Source organism: Ictidomys tridecemlineatus, chromosome 9 (assembly GCF_052094955.1).
Source record: "Ictidomys tridecemlineatus isolate mIctTri1 chromosome 9, mIctTri1.hap1, whole genome shotgun sequence".
Classification (NCBI taxonomy): Eukaryota; Metazoa; Chordata; class Mammalia; order Rodentia; family Sciuridae; genus Ictidomys; species Ictidomys tridecemlineatus.
In genome coordinates this window covers 18,180,529-18,198,914 of record NC_135485.1, presented here as the reverse complement: position 1 = coordinate 18,198,914, position 18,386 = coordinate 18,180,529, and the positions used below count along the sequence as shown (strand labels likewise).

Genomic DNA, 18,386 nt, shown 5'->3' with positions numbered 1-18,386 from the left:
GATTGGAACCCAGGTCTGTCTGACTCCAGAACCTGCTTGGAATCGCTGGACCCTGCTCTGTATTTTAGTCATTGGTACATCTGTCTATATCTCCCATAAGGTGGCAGGTTCCCTAAGGTAGGGGACCAAGTCTTATTCATCTTTGAATCCTCAGCATCTGGATCAGTTCTCTTTGAATACCGTGTTCAGATCACCTGCCTTGGCATCATGTTTAGTGCCTGGGAAAAATGCAAGGTTCTATAGACATGTGCAAGTCCTAACTCCCACTATCTGTGCAGGTGACTTTATTTGGAAACAGGGTCTTTGCAAATACAATCTTGTTAACAATCTTACAATGAGATCATTTTGGATTTAGCTGGGCCCTAAATATTACAGGCTGAGTAAAGAGGGAGGTGTGAGACACTGAGACACAGGGAGAAGCCTATGGGAAGAGAGACTCAGAGGAGAACCTGTGTGGGCAGAGACAGACTGGAATGCAGCATCGACAGGCTCAGGAATCCACTGCACATTCACCAGAGGCCAGAAGAGGCATGAGCAGACTCCCTGAGAGCCTCCAGAGAAGCCAGCCCGGCTGACACTGATTTTGGACTTCCGGACTCCAGAACTATGGGAGAATAAACTTGTGTTGTTTTAAGCCCCCAGTCTGCAGTGATTGTTGACAGCAGTCGCAGGAAATGAAGTCATACTGTTAGAAAGTGCCTAGACTTTGTAGACTCTAGTCTGTCTGTCTACAAGCTCAACTGCTCAGGAGAACGCCCTGCCCATCACTGGGGCCAGGTCTGTGGGTGTGGCCTGGGTCTGGTACTCAGGCAAGTAGGAGTCAAGGAAGAGTGTGGCCAGTGACTGATGGTGTTACAAAATGATCTGGGGACCCAGAGGAAGAATTGGAGAAAACATGGAGGCACCTATGTCCTGAGCCAAATGGACTTTTGGGCCAGCTCAAATCTATTTTTGCAGAAATCCCTATTTCTACCTCCCGCCTGGATCCTCACTCCCTCACCCTTCCTGCCCCATACTCTCTTTCAATCAGTTTGCTTCCACGGCTCGCCTCTAGGAAGCAGTTTTCATTTAAAACGATCCTACAGAGATCAGCTTTATTTTCACATTTTTCGTATAACAAGCTGAAATTACAGCCTTCTCTCAGGCCCCGAAGTAAACTCGGCCATGCGTGTGGACGAGGCCCGGCTGGTGTTCTCTTCTGGAAATTAAATGTCTAGGGAGGGGCAGACGCTCTTCTCACCACCTGAGGTGAGCTTTCCAAATTGGAGAGATCTCAAATGCAGCTATGCAATCAATAACTTCATATTTCCACGATAAAAATCCTAGTCACCTGTAAGCCTCCCACCCTGTGACGGACAATGGCTAAATTAATTTTACTCTTTGAATTTTAGTTAGTTAATTAGAGAGCAGTCGATCTCCTTTTCCTGAGCATGCTAGGTGCAATTGTCATAGGGTCTTTGTAAGACAGCTGACCCTAGGGTGGCCCTAAGTAAAGCCCCCGCCTTTGGCAGAGAGGGGTGGAGCAGGCGTAGAGTTCAGTTCTGTGGTCAGACCCAAGCTGAGTACCATGGCTCACAGCTGTATCCAAGCAATTGGAGGCTGAGGCAGGAGGATCACAAGTTCAAAGCCAACCTCAGCAACATAGCCCTAAGCAACTTAGCAAGACCCTGTCTCTAAATAAAACAAAAAAAGGGCTGGGGATGTGGCTCAGTGGTTAAGTGCCCCTGAGTGCATCCCTGGTTAAAAAAAAAAAAAAAAAAACCCTGAAAACCCAGAGTTAGTTCTCAACCATTGGCTTAGACTGTGAAGATATTAAGAGACCTGGGGACGCCTCTTGACTCTGCCTTTTCCTTGGTTCAAATGATCAAAAATCCAAGCCAAAGTGGGTAATTTCAGAAAGAATTTATTGGCCGATGCTGTGGATTGTGCCCCCTCCCTCAACTATGTTCAAGCCCCCTCCACTCCTGTGAAGATGACCCTATTAGAGATAGATTCTTAACAGCTGTACTGGAGTTAGGATGAGGTCCTACTGGGTGAGTGCTAATGCACTGACCAGTGTCCTTATAAGAAGAGGGGAATTTGGACACTGGGATGCAGAAGGAAGACCATGAGAAGATACACAGGGAGGGAGGATGGCCATGTGACCACAGCGGCAGAGGTTGGAGTTAGCGGCTGCCAGTCAAGGAAAGCCAGAGATCGCCAGCAACCTCCAGAAGCTAGAAAGAGACCCGATGGATCCCCACCTAGAGCTACGCTGGGGAATGTGACTCTGGTGACACATTGATTTTGGACTTCTAACATCTAGGCGTATGAGAGAATTAATTTATATTGTTTCAAGTCACCCAGTTTGTGGTAATTTGTTATGGCGGCCCTAAGAAACTAATAGAGCTAAAACAGCTAGCACATAATTCCATGATGGAGCACGACGGGATCCAGCCTTCAAATGGATGGTTTTCCTCTATTTAGGGGTCTCCTTCCTGGCTTTAGTCTCAGCCTCCCATCATCTCAAGTTCAAGTCCAGAGGGAAGATGAGACTGTCTCGCAGATCCCATAAAACTCCAGGTTACTCCTTTCAAAACCCCTTAGAGGATTCACCTCTCTTGCAAGAAATCGCTCAGGAGCGTAGTGATCTGACCATCGTGGGCCTGGAGATGGGCATGAGCCTGCCCAGGCTCCACAGGCTGCCAGTGGGGGGATGGGATAGCCGCCCAAATAAAACCAAAGGGTGATTTTCCCAGAAGAAGGGGATGTTGGGGAATATCACTGCCCCATGCAATGCTCTGAGCTCATTTTCCTCATTTTTAATTGGAATAGTAGAAGAACCCACCTCCTGGTGCCAGGATTGTGAGGTCAGATGAAGTCCTGCTTGTCCCCGCTTAGCCTGCGCCTGGCAGGTGACATTGGTCCTGGGCGTGAGCCCTCCCACACGCACGCTGGTGAACATGGAATGAAAACCTCTTTATTTTGACATTAAACCTTCATCTGGATTGCAAGTTCTCATCGCAAGAGAGGTGGGAATGTTCTGGACTGGAGACCCACCTCTGCCGTGTTTCAGCTCCAGGGCGGGTGTGTGGGGGTCCTGAGCGGGACTCGGGGCTGGGGACGCGCATCCAGCCTGGGCTCTTTCCATTCAGCCGTGTTTTCCTTGCTTGAGTCCCGTGTTTTGTCTTGGTCACTCAAGGTCACCATTGTGTCCTCCCTTGCCCCCCTCTGGCCCTTTGGCGGTCAATCCCCAAGTCCATGTCACTTCGGGTGAATGAAGAACAAATTGACGTGCTGCCCCTCGTGGCCCTGCGGGGAACTTGGCTCTTTTTTCATTTTGTTCTGCTGCCCTTGACTTGCTCCAGGGCTGATATTCCTCCGTCCTGCCGAGCTGTGGGGAAGGCTGGGAGACGGTGCAGTTTTCTACTTGGGTGCGTCCCATGCCAGGTGGGGTCCGGGGGATGGGGAATGTTTCTCACCTCCTAAGGAGGAGGGATGGATACGTTAGAGCAAAGTCTGAGGTGCCTACCCCCAAAGCAGAGTGGCTTAAATACATCCGCGTTGCTGTCTCTTCCACGTGGCAGCGTGGTGCTCTGGGAGGTGTCTCATCTCAGAGTTCTGGTTCTTTCATGTCACCTCCCATCATGCTCAGGGTGTGGTCCTCATCTGAGTGGCTGAACTTGGGTGCCCACCACCTTTGGGTCTCAGCACAGGGCTAGAGGGGTGGCAAGGGGAGTCCAAGGCCAGGGCTTTTCTTTAATAGGGATGACTGGAGGGCTGTGCCTGTCACCTCTGCTCACACCCCATTGGTCTGAGCACAGTCACATGGCCAGCTGTGGCAGAGGTGAGAAAATGTAACCTTTAGCTGGATGCACCCAGCTTCTGTCTGGGAGAGGTCTACTAAAAAGTCACAAGAGCATACAGGACACAGAAAACACACTGCATCAGAGAAAGAAAAGCTTGAATCAGACTTTATTGACATTAAAAGTTACTTGTCTTTGAAAGTCTCTGTTAAAAAAAGACAAGTCACATATTGGGAGGAAGTATCCAGAATATATAAAGAGCTCTCACAATTCAGTAATAAGAAAATAGACAACTTAATATGTAAAATGGGCAAAAGGTAAGTAGACACTGCACTGAAGAAGAGGTGCAGAGGGTAAATAAGCCCAGGAGCAGATGCTGGACTTCCCCAGACATCAGGGAAGTGTAAATTGAAACCGGGACACACCTCTTGGGTGGAAAACAAGCAAGGAGGGAGGGAGAGCAGCTGAAGTCTCCTACACTGCTGGAGGGAACAGAGGATAGTATCACTTTCCAAGACAGATTTCCATTCTCTCTCTGTCTGGTACTGGGAATTGAACCCAGGGGCACTTAACCACTGAGCCACATCCCCAGCCCTTTTTTAATATTTTATTTAGAGACAAGATCTTACTCGTTTGCTTAGTGTCTTGCTAAGTTGCTGAGGCTGGCTTTGAACTGGTGATCCTCCTGCCTCAGCCTCCTGAGCCGCTGGATTCCAGGGGTGCACTGCTGCGCCCACTTCAGTTTGACAGTTTCTGATAAAGTCAAATGTACACTCACCGAAACAACCCAGCAGTCCTACTCGTAGGCAGGATTGGAGAGCAATGAAGCCACGTGGCCACACAAAAACCTGTGTGTGAATGTGTATGGCTGTTGGACTCATGAGCCCTGAAGATTGGAAACAGCCCCAGCTGCCCTCACTCAGTGTGTGGGCCATAAAGACATGGGTGGGTGGAAGAGGCCAGAGTCAATCACACCTCTGGTATGACTCCATTTATATGAATTTTTTTTCTCCAGCCAGGAGAGTTTATTCCCTTCTGTCCTCCAAACAACCTCCATACCACCCAGTAACTTCATTTTGAGGGATACAGGGTAGAGGATTCATGCATAATTGATTGTTTTAATGTTTGTGAAGAGTGGCTGTTTTGTATTGATTGGTGTCTGTCATACGTCTTCTTAAAACCTCCTTTATTAAGGTATAGTTAATACATAAGAACGTCACAGATTTAACACATAATTTCATGATTTGAACATATGCATATTCAGTAATTCTTGAGAAGTTAAAATGAAAAGGCAGAAACCACAGCCTAGGTGCGGCGGGCAGGGGGCAGGGGGGGGGTGAGGCCTTGGCTGGAGAGGGACGGGAGAGCCTCCGACAGTGAGGGACACGCCATTTCTTGATCGTTACATGGCTATATACGTTTGTTAAAAGCCAAAGGACTATACACCTAAAAGGACTCAGTGTTTCTCTATTAATTGTTCCTCAATAAGCCTTATGTTTTTTTTCCTTTGATACTAGGAATGGGACCAGGGGTGCTTCACCACTGAGCTACATCCCTAGTCCTTTTTATTTTTCATTCTGAGACAGGTTTTTGGTCAATTGTCAAGGGTCTCCCTGAATTGCTGAGGCTGGCCTCAAACTTGGGATTCTCCTTCCTCAGCCTCCCAAGTTGCTGGGGTTACAAGCAGGCCTGCTGCACCTGGCAAGAAGCCTGATTGTTTTGGACATAGGGGAGATGGCTATCCAAGACAGAAAGCCAGTGCTACACAGAACGTTATCCTTCCCTCTCCAATTCCCCAGCTCGACAGCTTTCCAACAGCTTAGCCATGCTCCTTGTACTCCTTACCCTCCCACCCCAGACCTGTGGGGCCAGGCTTGGCTTCCTTCTTAGAGACTAGTAACCAAGTCCTCTTCGCCCTCTGACTCTTCCCTTTTCTGAACTTGGGATATCTTTTCCAGTATTTTGGGGGGTCCTGATGGAGGGGGCACAGAGGAGACTCTTTTATGCCCTTACACCTTAATGACTTTCAAAACTAACGGGGTGGTCACCCTGTTAGTTGTGCTCTGCAGAACTACCCCTTCTGTGGAACAGGAAAACAGAATGTCTGGTTCTTAGAGCAAGGCCTGCACTGGGAGAAATAGGGCAGGGGGACAGGGGATGGAGGTGAGGTGGGAAGATGGGCTACAGTCTTTAACATATTCATTTCCATTAGCTGTGATTATTATTGATTGAAAATACCCCGTACCTCAATAGTAACAACAGATCTCAGATATGGGAGTGTGCACACATGCATTTGGTGACTAAGCGTTGTGGAAAACTTCTTAGAAGTGGATCTTGAAATTGTAATGCCAGATTTGTGGGACCCCCAATAGACCTCCAGGAGCCAAATCCCATGCAATCACACAAGAGTCTTTATTGCAAGCTCGAGCCTGGACTCACAACCATTTCCGACACAGCAGTACCAGGGAGTGAGTCCCGGTTCTTTGTTCAGTGAGATTTTATAGGTTTGGGGGGATACTCTATGCGTCACAACATCACACAGCAAATCATTCCATACTGCAGGAAAATCAAACAACAACTCTTAACATTGACTAGCACATTCACTGGTGGGAACAAGTTGGGTAGGGGTGATTGGTTAGTACAAGAGGGGGATTCCTTTGAACTGATTGGTTTAGGCCATGAGGGGTGTACGTGCTGAACTACATGGTTTCCCAATGTGTTATCAACCACCATAAACTACTGGAGGTCATCTGGTATCCCAGGTATTTCCCTGTCTCATGCTGATTGGTGGTTGCTAGGGGGTTGCTATGGGTCTTCACCTAGCCTGACTGAGTCAGGGACACCTGGCACCGCAGATCTCTCCTATTATTTGCAGACAATCAACTCAGCAGGGTGGTTATGTGCCTAGGAAGGCTCTGTGGATTTTTCCAAGGACAAGGGTCACGCTCCCTTCCTTAGGACAGGCTTTGAGGTAGAAGCTGCAGTTAGTTAGTTATTTTTAAAAATGGAGTCACATCAGTTTCTCAAAATGAGTCTCTTCCCTCTGGCTAAAGAGGGTAAGGGAGATCATGACTGGAAGTGGGCATGAGCCCCGAGCTGGTGGTTGGTCTTTGAGAGATCATTCTAGATGGGGGCAGGAACGGCGGTGTTCATGTAGTAGAAATCGAGGTGGGATAGCCAGGGTGGGCCAGGTGGTGAGTGAGTTCAAAAGCCAGACAGCAGGGTGTCCCGAGGAGCAGAGAGGAGCTTCCTAGGCTAGCAGCAGGTTGAGGCAAGCCCTTGGGATGGACCTGTTTCCGCTGGGCTCAGTTGTCTTGGAGCTTCTACTTTCTGCAGGACACTGAGCCAGGCAGTGGGATATAAAAACAATTGTTGATTGCCAAGAATTAGGGAAAGGCAGGTTAGGAGGAGCCATACCCGTCTTGGCGCTTTTCTGCCACCATCAAAATTCTCAATTAGCCTCACTGTGCCCCAGTCATGCCACGTATGCTGTGATTGTCCATGTCACCCTTAACTTGCCTGTTTCCACACTGGACCCAAAAGATCTCGAACTCCCTGGGAGCAGAGACCATGTGCTATTAGTCTGTAACCTCAGCACTACCTTGTCTGTGCTAGGTACTCAATAAATGTAGGTTAGGTGAATTTGTGGGAATCGGAGTGAAGAGATAAGGGGGCTCTGTACCAGGGGGCATAGAGAAAAAGAGGAGAATGGGGGAGACATCTTAAAGGAAGACCCCTTCAGGATTCCTAGGCAGCTGGACTGGGAGGACGGTTAAAGTGAGTCCAAGATGGCCCTGGATGGGTCGCTGGAGAGTGGCGGTCCTCGAGATGGCAGGAGTTTGGGGATCAGTGAGTCTGGCGAGACAGGACTCACGCTGTTAGAACGTTGCCTTGTTCTGAGTTTTCTGGGATCGCTTGAACTCTTGCAAGGCGAGCTTGGTGCTTGCTGGGAGCACTTTTGATGAGCAGCTATCTTCCTAGTGGCAGGCTAATTTCAGAGTAAGTTTATGAAAATTAACACGCAAAGGCGGGGAGTGAGCACAACCGCTATTTTTAACTAATGGGATTCATGTTCTCTCCTGGGCAGGGAAATTCGCATATGTGCTTCTAAATTTGACAATTTCTACTCTTCTTATGTGAAAAAAATTAATTTAGTGAGTTTCACATTGAATAAAATACATGGGCTGAAGCTGAGGAGAGGACTGTGGTTCGTCTCTGAATGAAAATGACCAGAGTGAATGACGCGTCTTACTCAGTGCCTGGTTTTCCACCAATAAAACCAGACTGGGACGTGGGGTGCTTCATGACAAGAGAGATTTGCTTCGTGGACAGTATGTGACTCTCCATGGAGCCTTTGGAAAAATGGCCCCAGGGGAGGCGGCCCCTGCTTCCCGTGGAACACAAACCTTTGGTCGATTTTTATTTTGAGGTCTTTCCGTTTTAATCTGATCTTGAGCTGTTTTATTGCAGCAAACATCCTAGTTTTGCCCAGGGAATGAGACCTTCTGTAAGCCAGCCTGTGCTCTGTACAACTTGTCAGGTAAGCCACCTTGAAACACAGAAACAAAACACTTTTCACAGGTTCTCTTACTCAGAAACCTCCGTGGCTTCCCAGGACCCTGCTGACCCGTGTCTGCCTTCTGTCTCTTCGTGCCCTCCTGCATTAGCTGCTTCGGCCACCCTGGTCCTTCATGCATTCTGGCCTCCATCTTCTTCTCACACCCGGATACTCTCCCCTGGGGCGAGTCTCCCCCTTCTTCCCTGACCTCAGCCCTCTCCAGCCTTCCTGCCGTCTGTCCGTGACCGCCAAGCTCGAGGCCAGCTCTTTATCTTGTACCTTTCCTTAAAGCCCTACCTGGTTAGCCCTCACCTGCGGCCCGAGGAAGGACGGCGTCTTTTCTGAGTGTGGATCTTACCTCCTGCGCACGTTAGCTCCGAGGAGAAGGGACTGGGACTGCCTGTGGAGGGACAGGAGACAGGATTTCTGGAATGACGGAGCTTCATGCTGTGGCTCAAGAGGAGCAGGACTTGAGGCAGGGCACAGATGTGGCATCCCACAGCAACCTCCTCCGGCCCATTTGCAGTTTCTACCTCGATTTCACATCCTCATTTGCGGAGGGTGACTCCAGGATGTGCCTGTCCTCCCGTAGCTTGATTAGGGCCAGGCACAAAGATAGGGGGCAGTGAGGATGGATCCGCCATCGTTGGTCCAGGTGGCTGGTTGCTGTGAAGGGGAGTGAAGGGCAACCTAGGTATCACGGGTGGGGCAGAGTGGGTCTCAGGGCAGGGTCGGCCTTCAGTGGGCCAGAGGCATTGAGCACCTTGGGTGTGGAGCCTTCTGCAGCACAGTCGGCCTGGAGGCGTCTGCAGTCACGGGTGATAGAGGACAGGCATCAGACCACAGCCCCAGGACAGGTATTGTAACAGGGCTCTGCAAGGTGAGGGGAGGTGGACTTAGATTGGGGGATTGAGGAAGGTTCTGAATGGATGTGGCACTGGGTCCAGGAAGTTTGGGCTTGATTTCAGCAAGTGGAGATTTAGAGGAGAAAATAGAAATAGGCAGGAGGCAAAACACAGGACTTGCTGGGGGACTCTCAGATGACCTTCCTCTGATGGGGAGACTGAGAATGTCCTGTTAGCAGTAGAGAAGGATCTGGGATCGTGGGTGAGGCCTTCACTCTGGAGGAGGCTGATGGTGTGATTGTATGTGTTCAGTGGAAGCAGGTGGGTAGGTGCTCTAGGCTGGGAACGGGTCTTCCAGGGGTGTACGTGAGGGGCAGGGTGGGGAAAAGCTTGTGCAGAGCACAGGACCCATCTGTACCTGCATCTCTGCCCCTTGCTCTTATCCACTTTCAACCCACTTGATTTTGCTGTCCACCTCTTCTTTGTCCAAATGACCCTGGTACATGCTTACTATCCTGGCCAGCTTCCTGGACCAGTGCTCTGGGTTACCCGGGAGCTCCGTGGTCTTGGACTGAGCTCCTGACGTTGAAGGCCTTATCTCCTCTGGACTTTGTACAGTGGAGGTAATCCTACCTGCCTGTGTATCTTGGTTAAGGTGACAATAAAGCGAGGCAGAGTGTGTCAATTGTATTTTAAGGCCCCAGCCCGCTGTGGGCCTCCTGTCTTTGCCTGACTTTGGGAAAACCCTTCCCCAGGTCTCCAGAGATGTTCCTCCAGAGGGAGGGGATGTGTCACCTGCCAGCTGTCAACCTGATGCCATGGAAAATTCATATTGATGAGGCACAGATTGACGGCCTGCTTGCTCTGCCATCTGCAGACCCACCACCAGGGCAGTATTGGAGGTGGCAGGGGTGGGACTCCCTTTTCCTAGCCAGTTCCAATTTGCTGTTTAATTGGCTCCAGGATGGTGAGTCTGCGGGGTCGGCCTGCGACCTCTTCCTCCCCAGCAGTCTCCTTTTCCAGACTCGCAGGTGTGCTCACCGCCTGTTCATCAACCCTGGGCCACTTCCTCTTCCCCAGCATCTCCGAGAACTTCCTGTTTACCTCCCAACTTTGTGCCCTGCCTCTCGCCCACGTTGTTCTGCCCTTTCCTGTTGGTACCCTCTCTGCTCTTCATCTGCCGACTGCTCTGCTTTCTTCTTTTGCTGGGGTTTTGAATCACCCCTTAATAGACTTCACAGTGTGAAGCCTGGGTTTCCACGTTCCAGGCCTCTCCTCAGGTGGCCCCTTGTTCTCTCACTGTCCCTGACTGCTCTCTCCAGGCTCAGTCACGACTGCCTTGCCCTCATCTGACAGCTCTGTTCCCCTCCTGCCATCGCAGGGCATCCGTCCAGCCCTGCCTCTGACCACGGGTCCTGGGCCACCCGTGTTGGGGTTGCCCGTGCTCCTGCCTCGCGTCCAGCCTGCAGCTGCTTCAGAGCAGGAGCAGCTGGCTCATTGGAGCCTCCCGCTGGGCCTGGCTCAGTGTCCTGTGTGGAGTGACCAAATCTCAAAGAATCCCCAATCCAAAGGGTTCTCATTTGAACTCTTGAACTGAAAAACTGTCCCCCCTTTGTAAATTTTCCCAAACAACATTCTCATCTGTTTCTTTCTCCAAAGTCCCCTCATTCTCAATTTTTATCCCACAGAACTTCTGATTCTCAAAATACAGGTTGTGATCTTTCAAAGGGAGCCAGCCACATCCCTGTTTAATAAGCCCAGCGGGTTTATAAGTTTACCACGACACAGGCCCTCGCTGCCTCTCTTCTTCTCCTTCCTTCCGAGCGGGAACCTCAGGGTGTCAGATAGACGCCTGAAAAAAGCCAGAGGCTGCGGGTGGGAAATGACTTGGTTACGAAGCGGGGCTTTCTGTGGGATCAGACCTGCGTTGTCGTGTGACGGAGCGTGTGCTTCTTCATCTGCGCTCCTGACCCGGAGCTAAGCCTGCTCCAAAGCTCATCTGCCACCCACGGTTGACTCTTTTGCAAAGAAGTTGTGGGATTTCTTGGGTTTCTGTGGTCACCTTCTCATCGTGAGAAATAGTAATAAAAATAATTCCTTACACTTGTCTTTCCTCAACTGATGTTCAAGAGGATTTGCTATGTCCCTGGCACTGCCGAATGTCAGGGACACAATCCATTGGGGGGACATTGTCACCTTCCTCTACGTTCCCTTCGTACCATTCTGAAGGCTGGACACAGAGCAGGTGGTCGTGTCTACATTTTATAGATAAACAAACGGGAATCCAGAGTGTTTCCAGAGTGCCCGGAAATTTAGAGCCCTTGTGTTATGGTTTGGATGTGTCCCCCAAAAGTTCACGTGTGAGATGGTGCAAGAAGGTCCAGAGGAGAAATGATTGGGGTGTGAGCGTCCTTGTGAGAGTCTTAACCCAATCAGTGAATTAATCCCCTGATATGGATTAACTGAGTGGTTACTGAAGTGGTAGGGAGTGGCTGGAGGAGGTGGGGATTAGGGCGTGGCTTTGGGGTATAGATTTGTATCTGGCAAGTGGAGTCTCTGCTTATTGATCACCGTGACGTGAGCTGCTCCCCCTGCCACACATCCGCCACGATGCTCAGCCTCACCTCCAGCCCCGAGGAACGGAGCCGGCCTTTATGGACTAAGGCCTCTGAAACCGTGAGCCCTCAGATAAACCCTGCCTCCTCCACAGCTGTTCTGGTCAGATCCTTAGTCACGTAGGGAAAGAGCTGACGGAAACACCCTTTTATGGTCACTCAGCAAGATGGAAGGTGGAGAGCCAGGTGTAACTTCTGTCACATGCTGGGAGCCTCGGCTGGGCCTCTGCACCCATTTCCATGAAGAGGTGACAGCCTTTGCTGCTAGAAGACGCCTTTCCTCGGTCGGCTTCCAGCTGACTCGGATCTAAATCCAAGAATTTAAGCTAAAAAGGGAGACTTTGGGGTCTGCTTCTAGATTCCTGTCCAGACTTCAGGAGAGGCCGGGAGCTGAGCCACAGTGGGGTTAGGATCCCTGCAGATGTGACCTTATCCCAAAGGGACGGTCAGAACACTCTGTGCTGTCGTTGGCCGGGGCAGATGATGACAGGCTCTGATGAGCAGTGTCTCCCAGGAAGTGAGAGAGCCTCACAGCACCAGTCCACCTCCCCTCTACCTGCTTCACTCCACCTCAGAGCGTCTCCCTGGGCAGCTGGGGGGCCGCCCTTGAGGGCCTGGCCTGCGAATGAGGGAAGGTTTGGGAAGAAGTGAGAGGCCGAAGGTGTTGCCTGGAGATAATAAGCTCCTTGGGTAGTGGTGGATTTAAACTTTAAACCGTAATATGAATTCACCACACGCTCCAAATTTAGAAAACACAGATATGTTTAAAGGGAAAAAAGTCTGTAGTTTCACTACTCAGAACTGAATGCTGTTAACATTCAAATGTACAATCCCCGTTTTGTCAGGCCACTCTTTCTAAAAATGACTTTATAGTACAGGCTATTTTAGCTCTCCATTGGTATTGAGGCTAAATACAGACTGTGAGTGCACACATTTTAAGTGGGCAGCTCAGTCCTGTTTTACATATGTCTGGGCCAGTGTGACCACCATCCAGATCAAGGTCTAGAACATTCTCAGCTTCCCAGAGGGCTCTGTATGCCCTTCGTCATAGTCCCCCTGCCCTAGGGGGAACCGTTATTCTCATTTCTGTTCCAATTTGCTGTCTTAAAATTTGTTTTTTCTACCCAGCAATAAATATCACACCATTTCCATGTCACTCATCCCCATCATTGTCGCCGTCATTACCCTTACTGTCACCATCCTCGTCAGTCATAATGGCAGCACAGGACTCTGTGATGTTGACAAACCGCACATTTGCTGGACCTGAAGCCAATGTCTTAGGGACACTTACTGCATTGTCTCCCCCTGTCAGGAGTGCAGGTGTGTGACAGCAGAACAGGCTGCAGGGACAGGGGCTGGCTCACTTAGTGTCTCTGGATGTGCCTCGGTGTGTTGCCGTGACATCCCTGGGTGTATCTGAATGGGCATCCGACGTCCCAGCCCTTGGTGTGAGGTGTCTGTGGGAGAGCAAGTTCTAGAAGCTACCTCATTCCATTCCTCAGCTGCCTTCTGGAAAAGCCACTTTTTTCCTTTTACCTCAAAAAGTGACATTCATTCAAAAAAAAAAAAAAAAAAAGAAAGAAAGAAAGGAAAAATGACACGATGCCCGTCCCTGGGCCCCCTTCCCTCCCCCTTCCAGCTGCTCCTTACTCCCAGGACTGAACCCTGGCTGCAGCTAGGCAGCAGGACAGCCCCTCTCAGATGAGGTCAGCAGCACTGAGGGGCATCTCCTCAATGGAGGTGTTGTGGAAGGTCTCCGTGTCTCAAAGAGTCCTCTGTCTTCTCTGTCACCATGTTAATAGCCACACCCTTATGGCCAGAACGCCCACCTCCACCAGTTCTGTGGCTGTAGTTTCCCTGTTGGTGGGGAGGTCACAGTTGATGACTGAAGAAACCTGCTGCACATCAGTGTCTCTGGCCTGGGTCAAGAAGGATGGCCAGTTCAGCCTGTGAATTGAGACATGATCCATCCAGAGGGACTTACATATGCAAGTAGGCAGCCAAAGGAAGGCAAAAGAAATCAAGTATCCTGTGTCTCCCAAAGACCTTAGGCATGCAGGTCTTCTTCCAAGTTGCTACTTTCCTGAGAGGCACTAGTGAAAAGGCCACTTTTAAAAGATAAGAGAGGACTTCATTGGACAATTTGAACACCTGAGTTTGAGAGAGGTTCTTTTAAGACGATGTTGGTGAGCAAGGAAAGTAGCTGATTTGATGGCTGGAGTCATTGTGAAGACATCGAAGAGAAGGAGATGAATCCACGCATCTCCCAGAAACACCCCACCTGGTGCTGAGCCGCCAAGCCTTAGCAGGATGCTGGCATTGGCCATGCCCATTGAAATGCCCTCTCCTCTTCCCCTTCTTCTGGTTTGGTTTGTGGGGATTTTCCTACCACAAATACTACAACCACCACTCTGATTGCCATGATAGTTTGAGCACGCCAATCTGAAATCCAAAATACAAGACTCTGAGTGCAGACACGAATCTACACGGTGCCTTCTGATGGTTCTTTGTACACGAAGTTTGTTTCATGCACAAAATTATTTAATATATCGTATAAAACTATCTTCATGCAGTGTGCCTAAGGCAGACATGAAACACGAATGAATCTGGTTCCCATTTGGGTCCCATCCCCAAGATATCTCCTGTATACATAATTATTTCAAAACTGATAAAAGCCCCCAGTCTGAAACACTTCTGGTCCCAAGCATTTTGGATGAGGGATGCTCCACCTGTCCTGCTCTCATTATTATCACTCATGACAGGAAAGTCGCAAAAGTCTCCACTTGTGGTTTATTTGAAAGAGCAGGGGAATACAGAGTCGAGCACTTTGGCTGCGTAGGATGCTTTACCTGTGCACCTTCCTCTATTCCCCACAGCCCTGGAGGCAGCTGCAGTTGCCGTGGGTGCAGGCCGTGGCCGTGGGTGCAGGCCGTGGCCGTGGGTGCAGGCCGTGGTCGATACAGCCGAGAGCTAAGCAGGCAGAAGGGAGCGTGTGAGAAACGCAGGAGCTGGGGCACGATCCCCAAGCTTTCTGATCCTGGAGCCTGTTTTTCCCACTCTGCTGGAGCCTTAGTGACCGAGTGGACCAACCAACCTGGCACACTGACGTACTTACTTTCAGAAAGTATGTATTTGGATGATGGTGCCAGAAGGGAAATATTCTTACATTTAAAACCCCCTTTCATGCCCTAATAAGGTGCTCTCACACCTTTGTGTCTTGGAGATCCATGTCGGCAGTGGTGACTCCTATAACCTATAACTCCTATAACTCCAATTACACATTGTCCTTACGATGCACATGCCAGCTTTCCTCAAGGTTGGTTTGGGCCTTGGGCACGTGGGTATGACCTTGGTTTGCTCCTTAGGATTACATTACTATGGTCCAGAGAGACAAGTGTCCTAGGGAATACAGAACTGTCTCTCTCAAGACAGCCTGTACCGTGGCTCCGTTGTCAGAGTCCAGCGAACTTTCCATTTCTCTGGCCCCCACCATCCCAAGAAGGAGGCTTTGTGCTTTGTGGACCCGTGTGTGGCTGGAAGGGGGACAGGAAGAAGAGTGTTCCTCCCTTTAAGGGAATCTGGAGTCCCACAGGACACTTCTGCCTCCATCCCGTGGTCCAGTGCTTTGTGTGAATGTCGGACCCTCATGGGATCCCCTGGTAGGGCCTCGTCGTGAGGTCAAGGGAGCTAATGTGAGGGAAGTGCCCAGAACAGTGCCACCATCCGTGTTGGCTAATGCTGCTGTGGTCGTATCTGGGTTCTGAGCCCATCCGATTGGGCAGGCCTTTCAATTATTTCAGGCTTTGTGCCCTGTCACCTGGTGTGGACAGCAGCTGGCGCCGGTGATGTCCATGAAGAAGATGCTGATGATGGGGCCGATGTTGATCTCTTAGTAAGTGATGGCCACGTGCTGATCACTAGGCTGACACCTGGTTCGCACAGTCTCATGTAATCATTAAGCCCTATGATATAGGTATGGCATGGCCCCCGTCTTACAGATGGAAGGTCTAGGCTCAGCAAGAGATGGATTGACTTGCTCAAGATTACTCAGAAGTGAGGGCGGGGGTTGGGACCCAGGGTCTCACTTGGCTTGTCCTCTGCTACTGTGTCCTTCCAGCACTCTGCCTCTGAGTTTCCTCTCCTATTTGACTGGTCAGCTCGGTCATGTACTGAGTAGTGCCTTTTTTTTTTTCCTGCAAATGACATAATTTTATTTTATTTTATGGTTGAGTAAAACTCCATTTTATATGTATATACATTTTCTTTATCCATTCATCCATTGATGGACATCTAGACTGGTTCCACTGTTCGGCGATTGTGAATTTGCTGCTAATAAAACATGGGTATGAATGTATCACTACAGTACGGTGACTTTAATTCTTTAGGATGGATGCTGGGGAGTGGTAGAGCTATTTTGATGCCACTCTTGATGACAATCCTAATTATCTTTGAACTTTTATACTGAAAGAGAAGTACTCATCCTTTGACTTTACCTGTGTCAGTCATACCTGGGTTTAATGCCAGGGGTGTTTTGGTCAGGTATCAAAAACACGCAGACAAGTAAACCCAACCACCCGTCTTATTGCCATTTAAACACTGCCCTGGTGAACGGTGGGGACGGAGACAGTGGTGGGGGTGGATGAATGGACTGTCAAGGAAAACGAGTAAAACTGGGCCCCGCATTGGCTTGCAGTCGGCTGGTGATTTGTAGCCAGTGAGGTTTTCTCCCTCTTCCTGGAAGGCCATAACTTACTCGGGTCACCCCTGAGAGCCATTCACTAACATAATCAACCCATTTGCACAGTTATTGGCCAGAGAAACAGCCCCGGATGGTAGAATCCCCGCCTTCAGTGGTTACAGTTTAGTTTGTCCTCTGAAAACTCCAGTGGTCTCAATCATCTCCCCTGTCCTGGAAGAATCTCTGCTGATTTTTTCCTGTGGGCTGGCTTCAGAACTCATGGTTCTTGTTGAGGAAAATTTGTCACTCATCAGTGACGCCTGGAGATGGCGGGGAAAAAACGTAAGCACGAGGAAGACGCACTGCAGGAGCTAATTAGCAGTGCTCAGGAAAATATGAGCAGGGTAGACAGAGCTTCAGCTGGGGACACCTGTAGGTGACAATTTGTGGCCCAAGTGGCCCTTTAGTACTTTCTCTGAGGTTCTCATCCAGGGAGAAGGACTGTAATGATGGTGACTGGTTGAAAGCTTGGCAGGTGGTGGTCAGAGGCCTGCTTACTTGGGGATGAAGTGGCGGTGGGTGTGCATGGCTGATTTCAAGATCTCAAGCCTGCAGATGCCTGCCACTTGGGGCAGACTGGGATGGGACACCTCCTTGCCTGTTGGAGGATTTGTACCCGAGACTGGAGTGTCAGAGGGTGGACACTGGGACTGTTCCCACACATCGTCCCCTCCAGTTGACTCTGTCTCCAGTGCTCTGGCCTCAGGGGACTGGTCACTCCAGCAGGGGATAGTGTTCACCAGAAAAGCAAGACCTCTCCACAAGCAGGAGTGGAGATGATTTTCGTCTTGAATGGGACAAAAACTGTTCTTTTGATTTCTGTGTTAAGATTGGTGCCTTTGGAGTCTATTGAGTGGTTCTTTTAGGTGCCCTCTTTTATGGACTCCTACGGCCTCCTGTGAGGGGCTGTGGGGCTGTGGTAGAAATGGTATGGAGCAAGCCTGGGTTCAAATCCCACCTTTATCTCTTATCAGCTGCAGGAATTTGTTGTCATTATTTTTACTTGTTTTTAGAAATCTCTTAGAGGCTTAAAATTTATAAAAGGGGACAGTAATCTCTCCTTTTGGAATGGCCTTGGGGATTAATGATTGGTTCATCTGAAGCACTGGGTCCAAAATCATGATTATTTATAATATCATTATTTATTATAGAAGAGAAAACAGAGTCACAGAGTGGGTGAGGGCTCCTTCTGGTCCCCTTGGTATGCAATGGCTGTGAGACCCACACTCCACATCCCAGGTGCCACGTTTTGTCTGGGTCTCCTGGGTGCCTTCCCACCTGGCCCAAGGGCAGCCAGGAACTGGTTTTAGTTCTGCCCCTGCCACTCCTTGGCCCTCTCGGTGCCTCCCCTGCAAAGCAGAAGCAACACACCCTTCCCCTCCGCCTCCCAGTGTTTGGAAGACGAGCCACAGGAGTTTCACATTTAAAGTCAGTCTGACCAAAATATCGTGTACGCCTTACCAACACTTTACCAATATCCTGCCTGCAAAAAGAGCCCTCTGCTACTGAGTGGAATTGTTATTCTAGAAGGTGGTGACCAGCTGTCCATCACCCACTCCATACGGGACTGTTAGGCTCAGCATGTAACTGAAGTGGGTGAGGCACTGTTTAATCCTGTCTCATAGGCCACCTCTGTATCTGGCATATCCCAGGTCCCCCGGTACCCCAGCTGGAAGTGGGGGACCCTTGACTGTGGCTCATTTGCAAGCTCTAGCTTGAACACATGGTCTCTGGTGCAAAGCAGAACCAGGGTCCCACTGTCAACATCTTGGCCTGAGCTTGAGGCAGGGGACTGGGGACACAGCATCTTCATGTGGGCAGGCAGTGACTTAAAACAATCTATGC

The 18,386-nt window shown here is 49.8% G+C and overlaps 1 protein-coding gene and 1 non-coding gene across 6 annotated transcripts in view; one reads left to right on the top strand and one right to left on the bottom strand.

Annotated features, from left to right (window-relative positions):
• Positions 1–18,386, top strand: part of Ccdc149 (coiled-coil domain containing 149) — a 90,578-nt gene that overhangs the window by 1,983 nt on the left and 70,209 nt on the right. The gene's annotated exons all lie outside the window — the stretch shown is intronic.
• Positions 13,792–13,943, bottom strand: LOC120892478 (small nucleolar RNA SNORA67). The gene has a single exon (XR_005737195.1). It is a non-coding gene; the product is annotated as a small nucleolar RNA SNORA67 (small nucleolar RNA).